General features: G+C 44.3%; 1 protein-coding gene across 1 annotated transcript in view; it reads right to left on the reverse strand.

Annotated features, from left to right (window-relative positions):
* RNF152 (ring finger protein 152) overlaps positions 1-1,407 on the reverse strand; it is a 45,560-nt gene extending 44,153 nt beyond the window's left edge. Inside the window, exon 1 of the mRNA XM_062569838.1 lies at positions 1,208-1,407. The gene's annotated coding sequence lies outside the window, so the exon portion shown is untranslated. The remainder of the gene's footprint in view (positions 1-1,207) is intronic.
* Between the last annotated feature and the right edge of the window lie 13,325 nt (positions 1,408-14,732).

The following is a 14,732-nucleotide window of genomic DNA, read 5'->3' on the forward strand; positions in this document are numbered from 1 at the left end:
ATTTGGGCTTTAAATTGTATTGCCAACAAAAGCATGAGGACGCAGGGAATTTTCCACAGAAGCATGTGCTGATGACACGCCAGTGCCACAGACAGCAACAGCACAAAATTGGTCTAACTCTGTAGTCCTCAGCCATGGTTCTTTTTCACATTTTATCTTTCCTTCGATTAACAAGAAGCTCAAATCCAATCACATATTGTTATATGCCCAATAATAGCATTTTCAGAAGGTCTTTTTTTTTCAATCTAAATTATTATTATCATCCCATGAGTTCTGCGCTAGTTCAGACTCAGTGGGCATTTCTAAAATGCCTGCCTCATCCTGGATACAAAAAGGCTAAAAAGAAGACCTTGACATGCATCAGAAGTTAGAAGGTTACAAATATTTTCCAGCAGCCTCACTCAGTACCAAACCCTGAGCGAATCTGTATCAGAAGAAGAGATCTACGAAAGGGAGTACAGAAAAACAAACAGATCATGGACCATATCTGTGAGAAGGAGGAAAAGAGTTTTACTGAGTAAACAAGAACTGAGGAATTACAGTGTTTATAGTTGAATTAATGGGACGTTATCAAAAGCCTGTTTTCTTTGTTCTTTTTCTTTCACACATATATTACACATACACACACCCTTAATGCCTCCCCAACTAACAACTTAGTGCACACATCTTAATCATATCCACATTTTTAAGAGAGGCAAACACAGAACTGCTTCCAAAGTCACTCCACCAGACGGCATGCTGAAACAAAGCACTTTGGTGATAGATGTTTGTAAAGCGCACATTTTTGCAGTGCGACCCTAGCTAGCAGGCAGCATCGAAAGCTACAACAAACTCACAATTCTGTCACTCTACAGAGCTGGAATATACCTGCATAGAGCAGTTTATTCCCCTCCTCTTATCTATTAGAAAAAAAGAATAAATTATTTTCTTATAAAAACGAGCAAGACGTCTAGCGCTACATGATGCTATCGGAGTTACTGGGTATCTTCTCCTCTAACTGGCAGTATAAAGAAAGGAGGAAAAAATCCACCCAGTCTACAAGTTATCCGGATTTACTTGCTGGGGAACGACACGGATAAGCGTACTCCACTTAACGTTGAGGCGGCTGCAGACAAGCCCAGCCGGATTTCAAAGTAACCTCCGAGCACGGCAGCCCTCCAGAGCCCACACGGAGGGCTCCCGACATCGAGCGCGTTTCGTGGGTTACCTGACTCGCTCACCGCGCCTCGTCTCTCGCTTTCGGCATGACGGGGCCGGGGAGGGGAGCGGGGCCGGGGGCAGAGGCTCCGCGGTCTGCAGGCAGCAGGCGACAGCCGGGAAGCACAACCGCGCCCGGGCCGCGTCCCGCCTGCAGCGAGCGGGGCGCAGCCGGCGCCGGGGGCAGCCGGCAGTGGGTTGCGAAGCGCCGCGCTCCCCGCCGCCGCGCTGGGGGCAGGCACGGAGGTGCGACGGGGGCGAGTCGCTGCCGGAGCCGCCCCCGGCGCTCGCCGCCCGCCCGCCCAGCTCCCCCCCGCGCCCGGCAGCCGCGCCGCCCGCGCTCGCCTCCTCGCACCTCCCACCGCCCCCCGCCCCGCCGCCAGGCCGCGGGGGCAGCGCGGCCGCGGGGGGGGAGGCGCGGATCGCTGACCTTGCAAGCATCTGCCGCTTACTGCCGGCAATGGCTGCTACGGGCACTGCCGCCGTTAGCGCTGCGGGTAGGCGCGGAGGCAGCGCGGGGCTGCGGCGCCGAGGCGGGGCGGCCGCCGGCGGGCGGGGGCCGGGCGCAGCCGCCGCCGCTGCTGCCGCCGCCGCCGCCGCCCGGGAGAGCGGCGAGAGCCGCGGCCGCGCAGAGGGGGCGGCGAGCGCGGCTTTCCAGCGCGGCCGCGCTGCCGCCGGGGACAGGCGGGGACGGCAGCGGCCGGGGGCGCTGCCTGCGCTCTGCGCCGCGGGTGCAGTGCGAGCTGTGGGAGGGAGGAGAGCGAAAAGGAAATACTGTGTGTTGGGGGGGGGGGGGGGGGCCTTGAGCGCTGGGAAATGCTCTGGTTTTAAAATGCAGTTTGTTCTGCGTCTGGTTGCCCAGGGAAGGGTAACTGCGCCTAAATACTGGTGTAGCCCACAGTGCGTGTCCATGCCCCCTCCGGCCGTGGTTCCACAAGGTGTGTGCGTCTGTGAAAGATCTGCAAAGCAGATCCTCACCCTCGAGCGGCTACTGCCTTGAGCCTTGAAGACCTTCAGTCTCAGCTTGAGGCTTAGACCAGCGTTACTGATGGACACTCACCTAAGTAATAGCTATCTATGGGCAGTGACGCGTTCGTATCATACCAGACCCAGAGCTGGGCAAGGGAATAAGGCCTCCATTTCATTCTTTGCACCAAGGCCTATGCCTGGTAGAGCATAGGAGCACAGGACCACAGACTCATTCCTACACTGCTTGCAGAGAAAACAATCCTATTTGCACCACCAGCAGAAAACAAATACATACATACTTCCTAGCGTCTCACATAGGACCAGTAAAGGCAAACCAGAAAGAGCTACCAACAAGCTCTTTGCTTGTAGACAAGCATCTCCCCACTGCCTGGTGAAGGTCCTCATTACCACGGGCTTCAGACTTTCTCCAGAGCCAGTGCTGTTTGGGGGCAAACCATAGGATGGTCAGTGAAAGCAGATCCACAGATTATCTGGATGTTGCTTTTTGTCTCATCCCCAGCTCCTACAGCTCCACACTGAAGACGTTGGCTGTGGAGGAGTAAAACCTTAATAATCAGCAAAATGAGTCATTTTCACGAAAGTCTGCTTGGTTTCTTTTCCATCCTTTTCCCCTCTCTCCTCTGCAAGGGGCTAATTGTAGAGCAAGGACTCAAGCAAGCCAGGCTTATCACTTTTAATGGACAGAGTCTATAATGTATTCACTAGTACAGCTTAAAGTTTTGCCATAAATACTTAAAACTCAGTTACCACTCTCTGAATCAATGTTCAAAGCAGATTTTCAGGTCCTAGAGTATTTCTTTGTTTTTAATCAAATAATTGAGAAAAGGCTGAAGTACACAAGGCTGAATTCATCCACCATTTGGGGTCTGGTTCCTGGATCGTGTCTACCTCCAGCAGATTAGTCTCGAATTCTTATGACATATTTTATGATACCACAAACATCATTTTAACACACACAGCTGACTTTCATTTCTCCACCGAGAAGCTAGAAGGACTGTGCAAAACATTTCACTATTCTCCCCCCTTCTCCCTCACATTGCAGCTGCTTAATCTGCTTAAGAGCAAACACGCAAGTCCTTGGCTGCATGAAACCACCTTGGATGCTGGACACTGTGCAGGGTGGCGATCACTTGGGCCTGTAAGCACAAGAAGTGTTTTTTATAAAAAAAAAGTTAATATAAAAGTGGACTTGCAGAAGCTCACTGAGCCCCGTGACACATGCACTTTCTGCCCACACTCATCCAGCCCACATTGAAGGAGGCTCAGGACTGGACCATGGTGATGAGCAGGTGGTCAGGCTTTCCCTTCTCATCTCCCCCGAGCACAGGTCTGAGTGCAAACAGTACGAATGAGGAGGGAAGCTGCACTCCAGCCTACGTTTTAGCAGCGTGAATACACAACTAAGGCATTGGCCAAAAGTGGTCTTACTGGTGAGTCTTTACCAAAACCAAAATGGCTAACTTGGGGCACGGCAGTCTTCTTCCCACAGTAGGGAAAGTTCTCCTTTCCCTGTGCTACTCCATTCAGGTTGCTGCTGTGTAGGTTTGCTTCTCTGGAGATGTCCTTTAGCTGGGGGCTGGGAGCCGCCTGCCATCCCTTCATGCTCAGTTGGCCGCGCTCCCAGCAGGCCGCAATGGTTCCCACCCCAGGCCTTCAAGGCTCCCCAGGACAGGGAGAGGAAAAATGGAACACATGGAAATTACAAAAATGGAAACAATTCTGTCTCCCACTAAGCGCTGGCCAGCACTGTTGCAATGATGTCTGCCAAAGAGGCCGAGCATTGTACAGATGTAGAAAAAGATGAATTGCTAGGAAAGAAGTATCCTACGAGGCATCATTGGCACGATGACTTTGTTAGTTATTATTATTATTGCTGTTGTGGTTTTATCATTGCGGCAGAGCTTAGATAGTCCAGCATACACCCCTATGGGGCTTGAGTACACCGCAAGGAAACAAATATTTCTGCTCCTACATGAAAACATGAGGGTCTTGATCCCGGAGCAGCTAGTCTGCACGCTTAGATTTAGCATCTCACTCCCTCTGCTGAATGGAGATACGCAGGGATTAAAGGTGCATACATGCATAACTCCTCGCAGAAGCACTGCCAAACACATACAACAGACAAAGGAAAGGAAAAAGGGAAATTTAATTACTCCCAAGAGGATTGCTGCATTGCTGCTGTCACCCCCCATGCTGCACCTGTTAAGAGAATAAGAGCCTTTAAATCTCCAGGACAGAAACCTTGAAAAGTTCCCAGCAATAGGTTTGAAGTAAAGGAAAAGAAATAGATTTCAGGTTTAGATTGCTCCCTATCATTTATTTTTCTAAAACTTTGTTTACAAGTATTCAGGTTCTTAAAGGGTGTCAAGTTCTTTAGCAATACCCTTTTCAGTACGTACCAAATGCAAAACTGTGTAAAAAGGATTGTCCGCTGCTGTGGGTGTGAAAGGACAGATTGAAAGTGGTCCTGTATCATGCCACACGATAGGTGTGTTCTGCTGTTGTTTAATATTTTATATCATCACACTGTATATCTTTCTGTTTTCCTCCAGCAGCTTTTAAACCCATTGGCCAGTCTGACAGAGAAGGAGAAATCAGGGTTAATAATGTCTCTCTCCTTTTTTTTTTTTTTTTTTTTAAAAAAAAAACACCAACAGGGCAGAGAAAGAAACCTGTTTGAATCCCCTGCGCAAAAGCCAGAGAGAATTTAGCTGTTTTCCATTCTGGCTGGCAGCTAGTGAGTGCCCATGTCTTAGTTAGCAATTAAGTAACCAAACTTCATAATATTCACTGCTCAAATAACATCTTTTAATGGAAAAATTAGGTTTTTTATGGTCACAGAACTCTGGAACCAATGGAAAAAAATTATATTCACCATAAAACCATCACTGAATTCACCATAAAACCATCATTGAATCAAGGCCTGTCAAACCTCATGCCTTGCATGAAAACTTCACTGAGGGCCATTGCCTAAAATTGTGAGGGTGAAAATACAGTCCATGGAGACTAAAAAGGCTTCAATCCGTGAAAGCAGGTTCAGGCCCCACTGGTTACATGTAATTGCCACTCCTCATATTGATACCCAGTGATAAAATTATGATGAACATTTTGGCTCATCAAAGCCTGACAGGCTCATACACATTCCCTTATTGTCTTACATAAAACATTGTTTTATTGCATGCTTTGAAATATTCGTCAGAGTGACTATTTTTACAGACTGCTAACCTGAAAATGGGCATGTAAAAAGGCCACAGTAACACAGTTTAAAGAATTGCCTACAACCCATCTCTCCCTCACAAAAAAAGTGGAAAAAAAATCACGAATTATCTGGAGAGCCTTCTCTACCCCACTAATATTAAATTCAAGATGGAGAAAACGGTTAATCTGCTTGTCATAGAATAGCAACAAATATGTATTCTGTGTTCACCTGTATCCTATTTGGCTCACTTTTTGTTCCTGGGTAGGTTCAGAAATTTGACCAATACTCTTCTCCTGTGCTGGAGCTTGTAAATGCTGATCTATTTTCTGTATCCTTGAAAACAGAGATGCATTGACAGCTTTAGGTACAAAATTTAGTCAGGGAATTAACTCCTTCAGTATTCCCCAACTCCTTTTGTAATCAGAGGAGGGATGCCCCAGGAGGTGATTCAGAGCAAGAGTCCAGCCTAGATAGTCTTAAGTCACCTTCTGTCTGGGCTTATCTCTTTCCACTGACAAGATAGGGAAAAAATGCTTCCTGAATTGAATTTTAGTGCCAAAAGATAGGCAGCATAAATAGCCCAATACCCCCCCCCCCCCCCCCCCGTAGGCTTTGAATCAAGGAGAGCACTTGGGAGTGCTAATATATCAGTTGTCTCCTTGAAAGCAATGGCTCTGCCCAAACTAATTTGAGCAAGCTGCCTTGGAGTAGCCACAAACTCTCTGTTACACCAACCCTAGGTCCCACTTCCGGACAGCCTGTGCAGATGTGTGGGCCAATGTGCCTTCCTGACACATCAGGGGAGCTACACCCACAGTCACAGAATTGCAGAATAGTTAGGTTTGGATAGGATGACTGCAGATCATCTAGTCCAACCCTTGCTCAAGCAGGGTCAGCTAGTGCATGTTGTTCAGAGCCGTGTCCAGTTGAGTTTTCAATATCTCCAAGGATAGAGACTCTACAACCTCTCTGGCCAACCTATTCCAGTGCTAGACTACCCTCACCATATAGAGGCTTTTTCTTACATTTAAATGATCCCTGTGCGCTGTATAGAGCTTCCGCTGCCAGGCTGCTCTTACCAGCTCAGGGTGAGGGCAAGTCAAGTCCAGAGCACAGTCTTGGGGCTGCTCTTTCCTGATAGCCTAAGTACACTCTATTCACGTGCTGCAAGGATGAGCCATGTCCAAGCACCCCAGTGAATCTGAGCCTTCTTATAGAAACTTCCAGTGAGGGAGTTTCCTGGCTCTAGGAGTGTTGTAACAGGAGCATTACTAAATTTCACCCTCAGTGTAGAAAGTCTGCACAAGGCCAAGGAGCCAACCTTGCCCCCATTGTGTGTGAGGACTACATTCGGGAAACTCCACACTGCAGGCATTTTATTGAAGCAGCCTTAAACCACTCACATTCAATTGCTACATGTAATGTGAGTCCATACGTAGGGCAATTTACTGTCAGTGCCTAGTACTGGATAAACACACCAGTGGTGCTATGGAAGTAGTTACTTTCTGTACTGTCCTGGATATTGTCCCTGCTGCAGTTGTGAGGAAATGAAAAAGAAAAATCTTAGGAGCACTAGTAATTATCTGCAGAGTTGCACTCTCTTTCCCCATTACCCCATCACTAGGTGATGTTTAGAAAAATATACTGGCATGAATCAAATCTTGATCTTTCATTTTTTACTGAACATCAATACAGAGTCATAACTGTATCCTTTTGATAATTAATACTGCACTGTATAATAAACAAAAGAGTACATATCTATGTGAAAAATACTCTCACATCAATGAATTTCAATTACCAAAGCTTGATTATTTTTAAAAAAAACAACCAAACAAACCAACCTTTTCCGTTATTCAAAGCAATTTTGAATTTCTTGCTGGGCATTAGCTCTATTGAAAGTCCATTAGTCAGACAACCCCTCATTCATCCATGTTAATGTACTGTCCTCCTTTGAGGTAGCCAAGGTTTAACGGAATTATAATCCTCTTATACAAACACAACACAAATAAATGTCATGAAAATATTTCATGATAATTTACTAAGTGCAACAACTACTTCATTCACTGTTCAGGTCTTACAGAATATAGCATTATGATTGTTATTTGGCACAAACTCACTACAACTACATATAGTCCTATATAGTATATAACTACACATACACAGATCTATTGCTGATAAAAAGTTCCATTAAATAAAATATTAAAGCTGTGAAGTCAAGCATTCAAAGTTAGGAAATGCTCAAGTTACGGTTGATTTTGCAAGCCTCCCATGGCATATTCATCCTGGAATACCCTTCAGTTACATGAACACCTGCTGTTTTCCACATGATGCTAGGCTCACCACCAGCTGCTTGGGATGTAGGCAGCATAGCCTCTTCAGCCCAGCTCCCCTGCTAGCTCTTCATCCAACCACCTTATCTTCTTGTCCCTGGCCTCCTGTGGCCTCACACCCTGGTATCAAGCCCTGCTGGGCCTTTTCCACTTATTGGTGCAATCAACCCATCACCTTCCCACTCCAGTTTCTTACAGCCAGGCCCAGTATCTTCCCCACCCTGAGTCCCCAATCACAAGCTTCCTCTCTAGGCTGCTTTAGGCCTCATGTTTACACAACCTTTCTAAAGGCCTGGACCCTTCCACCTCCCTTTTGGGGTCCCAGAATTAAATGATGCTGAGCATAAGCATCAATGCCTGTGCTAAGAGGCATTAACATTGTTGCCAGAAACATCCCATTTAGTCCCTGCAGCCATAGACAGGAGCACACTGTGGGCAGACAGAAACATCAAAGGACGTAGCTGCCAAATTTACAAGCCTCTACTCGGTGTGTGCAAACTGCAATTTTCCAAGAGTTTATAACTTAGCTGAATTCGGATATATTTCATGGGAGGCAAAAAAGGCACATCCTTAAACTAGATTTTCCACATAACCTTATCACTACCAGATCTTCATTTTTCTTTTCCAAAGTGCGATGAATAATGCTACATCTTCTACAAGAAAAACGCTCTGGGAAAGAATTTCCTAGAAAGAACTGAACAGCTAAAAACATTCTTCCGGTATCAGACTGAGGTAGACATCTGGCGTGGAAAATATTAGCCCAAAAGGTTAAAGTTTAAACAAGTTAGAGACTGTGCAAAAAGTGGTGCAACTCACCTCAGACTTCAATTAAAGCAAACTGAGAAGGAGAAAGGTTGTTTTCTCTACCCTAATACAAGTATCACATATATAACCCGTAGGGTAGTATGAGTCCACAGTTCACATTACAGGCCTTGAGAAGATGAAATCACACTGTGTAAACACTCTATAAACATAGTTCATTATGACCAAACAAGCCAGTTAGTTTAGCGTGTTGATTGGTCTTATAAAATCTATGGTTACTACACATACAACACCGGGCTCAAATCCAGCAATAAAACTCCAGTGATTTTCAAGGGAGTAAGACTGGTCTCATACTCTCTCTCTTTGCAGGGAAAAGAGAATGAGGTGTGTCAGTCAGTATGTTTATGCAGTTGTTTCCCTTGATTTGTTTACCCCTCAACGCTTGCAAACTACTGTTTCTTCTTACAGGATCTTACATGTATGAATAGCTACAGCCAAGCATACTGAGCTAAGTAACTTTACTTACACTGTTCAGTGTTAACAGGATCAGGACCAAAGGCTGGGATTTCGATGTCAAAATCTGAAGCATGCATGGAAAAAACAAGCATGCTGGGATGTTTATGTGCTCAGCACTATAATGGCAGAGAATGTTCTTCATTCTGACACTTCCTGCATATGACATCATTTATAATTAATATTACAGCTGCAAATTTACCACCAACTTCTGATTTAAAATGTATTAAATTACAAGGCTCTTTAGAAAATTCCATTGATTCCTGGGGACAAACAATATGGCTCGTTATCTACCTGAATATGAAGCAATTTGTTTTGTTTTGTTTTTTAACTGGAGCTTCTGAAAATGAGAGAACCTAGCACACGTATCAGCACAGGAGATGACACGGCTTGTGTTAAGGAAATACATTACAGAAAATCCTGGCCGTGTAAAAGATATCTGATGAGACTGTTCTGGCTGAGGTAATTCTTGCAGAGTGGTCTTTCATTCAGGGCCTAATCCTACAACCCCTTTACCCCTGGAAGAAGCTTGAGGTATTTCAGTGGTGTCTTATTTGAAGACAACAGGACTGTTTGTTTGGGCAAAAAGCTTTCAGGATCACATTCAGCAACACAGAAGCATTCAGACCTATGCCAGCCTGTACAGTCTGATTGACTGCAGTTATTGATGTATGTCCCCATGGTTTTTCTACCTCCTGAAGATGGTCAAAACAAGATGAGGCTGACAGCATTCAGACCTCACCAGCCAAAAGGACATTTCTGCTGTACGAGTGTAGATACCCTCTGATAGGGGTCGTACCATCAGAGGCATTCTACAGTGGGAGTTCTCTAAAATACTCTATCTTATCCCAGCCTCACTTCATTAAGACATATTCTTCCAAACAACCTGCGTATGGTCCAAGAGGGAATAAGCTTTTTATTAAGCTGATGATAGATCCAACTCAGTAATACTCACTCTCCTAGAGCTCATATAGACCAGTCAAGTTTGTACATGTTTTCTAACGCAATGCCACTTTTATCACGTTTGACACTGCTGTTAGAAAATAGGTTCAGAAGGTCCTAGTTTAGAGCCCTGCGCCTTGAGACCTACCTGGTTTAAACACCTTCCATGTCCCTAATGTCAATCCTGTGATATGACAGCTCTTATACATGCCTCTGATTTAAAAAGAATTGTTTAAAATATCTTATTCACTCTTTCCTCAAAGGAGGGCACTTCCTTAGATATCTGGCTGAAGACAAGGAAAACAGGGCTGAAGGGCAAAAAGAAGTCCATGCCTCACTTCTGAAATCAGATGGGACTTACACCCTTGTATCACTAGCAAACTTTTGAAAACTTTACTGTGTCATTGTCTGGACAAATAAAAAATACCTGCAAGACAGGCTTTTCTTTTAAACATTACTTTAGGGTTGGAAAAGGTGATTTAAAGCAGCTGGAAAAAGGCATCTCTTTGTTCAAGGGAAGAAAGAAAAGGATTAAGGACTATCTTGCCTTTCACACTGATTAAATTGTTCAGCAAATCGGATCCTAAGAGGAGTCCAAAGGGTATGGCTGGGTGTGAATCTCATAGTTGTGGGCCTTACAGGGCCATGCCAATTCCCATTTAAACTAGTGGAAGAATTTCCATCGAATGCAGTAGTATTTGGACTGTGCCATAAATAAGTTGCTAAATAAACTGCTACAGGCAGAGAGTACAGCCCATCTGTCTCTTACCATGCACACAATGACAAGGAAAGATGGGGAGGAGGGAGCAGACTACCCCTCTTTGCAAGGGAGGTCAGACTGCTTACAGTTATTTTACCACAAAATACCTATTTCAACATTAATAATGGACAATCCTACAATCCTGCAAAAGGAGCTCATGGGAGTCTACATGTGGGTTTTAACAAAGCTGCCAATTTTCCATCAGGGAGACTGTGCAGGAAGCTGCCCAAGGCAGAAAGGGGCTTTGGAAAGCACTTTAAAGTTGAAATGCTCAAGAATGTTTTGCACATTCATCATCCTCAGAGAGAAGTGCTTGGCTGCTCTCCGTGGAGAGAGGGGAGTGCATGGCAGCTGGACCCTCACCTCAGAAGCTGCCAAGGAAAAATAATCCATAAAGAACATGAATAAATACGATAATTTTTGTTAGTCTTAATATTACACACCTTTCTTCATGCTCTCCCTCTAACATTTTATTTCTCTTCCAACCACTTTTTCTCTCATGCCAGCTTCTGCCTAGAGCTTTCCCCGTTCCTTTTATTTTCTCTTTCATATTTCTCCTCCCTTCTTCTTTAAAGAGCAGCATCCTCTGTCCTGCAAGTCTTTCTTTTCCACAGTGTCTCCACTTGTTCTCAACATCTTAGTCTTTTTTTTTTTTTTAAAAAAAAAAAAATTTTCTCAAGGACTTTTTTCTTGAGGTTGTTCTCTCTAAGTCTCTCTTGTCCTGGGTCCTAGGCCGCAGTTTTCATCTTATTCACACTTCTTCCCTCTCTATTGCCTAATTTTCTACTCTCTTTCTTTCTTTGTCTCTCTTTCAGACTTCTTTTAAAACTATTTTATCTACCTATCTCGGCAATACTTTGAAGACCTCCCAACCTCTTTTATCTTATTCTTTTCTCACTCAGTGTTTCCTTTCATTGCCATCTTCCCAACTTTTAACAAAGAAAAGCCTTTGACTCCAAACCACTGTTACGCTCACAGTTGTAGCTAACCTTTTCTGGAAGTCACCAGCTGCTTACCATAGACCCAAGGACATGAACCCAGCTAAGGAAAGATGGATCTTTGCAGTGAAGGTCCTCTAGGGGAGGAGGGAAAAAAATTCACCCCCATGCTTAAATCAGATGTGTCTAAAGCTTATAGTAACTGAGAATATTACTGGGTAATTTATAACTGCAGTACTCAATGCACATTAGGAAATTCATTGCTAAAGGTCTTTGGACTATGAGCCTGGCTGAAGGCTGTAGACTCTGGCCATTTTGAATGATGTGACTCAGGTGCCTAACGAAAATGTGGCAAATGAACATGAAGAGGACTTTCATAGGCAGAGTATTCCAAAGTAGCATTCATTTAAGCGTGGATCTTGAAGTCACAAGTGTTGTGTTTCTCTTAATGTGGTTTTACATAGACTTTTGTGTTCTTGCTAATGACAGATAACAGAAGACACAGATTTTTCTACCCTAATGATAATCTATGACAAGCCTGGAAAATCCAACAGTGAGCAGGTTCTGAACTTAGGATCAGCATATTTAAGCTAAATGAGCAAACATAGTCATGCGATATAGACCAGCTCCACCAACCCCTTTCTCTGCTGTGGATTTCACCTTTCCTATGCACCATAGATGTCTTGGACAAATCCAGTTGGTCTCTATGAGAGGCTCATTGGCCCAGGTAGTTTTGATCTTGTGCAGCCATGGCTTTATCAGAATCAGATCAAGCAACACCGTTTACATTACCAGGATTTTTTTTTCTTTTCACCTCATGCCCAATAATTCCTTTCCTGCTATGAAGTATATTATTTGGCCTGAACACTTGTAACCACCTTCCTCAAATTCGATGTGTTATAAATACAGCACCCTGCTCCAGCCAGATCCAGCCCTAGATGGCTTGCTCTATCCTTTATTTTATGAGGAAAACTTTTCTGATGTGTGACAGTGGCTCCAGGAGGCTGCTAGGCAGCTGGGGGGAAACAATAAAATAAAGCAGGCCCAAACTGTAAATCTGAGATGAGGAGGGAACTCGCCTCTGGTCCCTTGCTCCTGCTGCTCTCAGACTAGTCAATCTTTGCCTCACATTGGATTATTTTTGAGCTGCAAAAACAGCTACAGTTGCAAGTTGCTGCTTGCCAGAGCCTTATATTTTTCCTACCTGTCCAGACATCCCATATAACAAGAAAGTGCTGATGGCAGCATGACAAACCTCTCTCTAGAGCTCATGCTGTGTAGTCATGTCTGCAGCTGAAGCAACATCGCAGCCTCACCAGCACAGGTTAGTTCTTGCTGGCACTGTGTTTTATGGGATTTTGGGGGGGCATAGTCTTGCCACAGCAGCTGAAAAATGGAAGCAAGAACAGTGCATGTTAAGAGAACTGGGTTGTTTTGGCTATCCCTGTGAGGTGTGGACTTTCTCTGCAAGGTACATATAAGGCACTGTCTCATCTCTTTCAGCTGCCTGTAGTTCATTATGTAAGAGCAATGAGCTACCTAAGGCATACAGCTCTCCATGTACCCAGTGGTATTTTCTACCAGTACTTCACATACTGACAACCCCTTCTAGTTTTATTTTATTTATTTATTTATTTATGAGGAGTTCAAAGGAGAGGCTCAGTTTATGGCCCGGTGATAAGAGGCAAGGCTGCTATTTATCCACACAGGTTTCTGCATACTTATCAAGATCAATGAACATCAGTAGTCACTCCCAGGTGATGCGCACACACTAGCACACCAATTGCTCAGGATGTGGAAGCTTCCAAATCTTGGTTTATCTGCTGATGGCTCAACTACTTTTATCCTAGAGTGTTTCTTTCAGGAAATATCTGTCAGTGTAGTCAGACTAGCCAGAGACTTAATTGCTTCTAAACTTTCATCTTTAGTGTTGTAATGTTGTAGCAACTGCAGAAGATGATTTTATTTTACAACAAAATGGATTTCGCTTGCTCACACCAATACTGTTTTTCCCAGGTAACCTAGACGTGTGTCCTAGCAGTCTGACCAGGTTTCCCTGTGACCATGAGGAGGGCAAAGGACACCCACTAACCACTCCTCAGCATCTGTCCTGGCCTCTTCTCTGGGTGTGCCCATGTGAGAATTTGGGATGTGCTTTTCGCATCGTTTAGGAGCTGATAACAAATATGGTCTTTGTCTCTCCATCCTCTGTGAGTCATTGCAATTTACTCATTGTCCTTCATCTCTTTATTTGAATGTCTTTTGGCTGTAATCCTGTTCCTTGTCTTTCTGCCATCAACTCTTAATGGCTTAAGTTTTTGTTTGGTCCCTTGTTCTAACTTGCCCTTTGTTTTCCCAGTCTGAGTTTTCTGGGGAGCTGCATGCAGACGCCGTACACTGATCGTAATGATCTACTAAGTTGAGAATTTTGTCTGGCCTTAGAGAGAAGCAGGGAACAATATAGTGCAGACGCAATCCCCATTACTGTTCTCTGCTTCCTCTCATTTCTTGTCTTCTTTCACACCACAGCAGCCGCTCAAAGGCCAGAATGGATGATTTTCTCCAAAGCTGATGCCAAGCCTATCTACCTTGAATGGCAACCATGGTAACATAAATGTCTGTAGTTAACATTCCCATTCCCACCAAAACCCAAAGATATCTACAAGGACTAGGAAGAAAAGAAAATACCAGTGTCCTATTCAGCATATAAACAAAGGGCATATTAAGCGATTGCCTCCTACAGAGCATTTTAATGCCCATGTTTTTGAGGGAACAGTTTGGTGCCAGCATTCTCATTCATTGGCTTTTACTAGTAGAACCGCACATTCATCACTGTAATTTCATACAGCTGCATTATTTTCACAGTTTATGGTGATGCCATCTCATTTATGAAATACACAGTTACACATATGGCTTTATTATTTTCAGCACTTCAAGTGCATTTAACAATTTCACTGAGCTAACACTGTCAAAGTTGCAGCAGCAGCAGTATGCAGTGTAATGCAGCTTTCCAAAAATTAAAGAGATCGATGTATGTTTATGTTAAAAGTCCATAACAGTTTATATAATTGAATTTAGGTCATTGGTTCTAAATTGTTACC

The sequence above is a fragment of the Rhea pennata genome, chromosome 2 (assembly GCF_028389875.1).
Source record: "Rhea pennata isolate bPtePen1 chromosome 2, bPtePen1.pri, whole genome shotgun sequence".
NCBI lineage: Eukaryota > Metazoa > Chordata > Aves > Rheiformes > Rheidae > Rhea > Rhea pennata.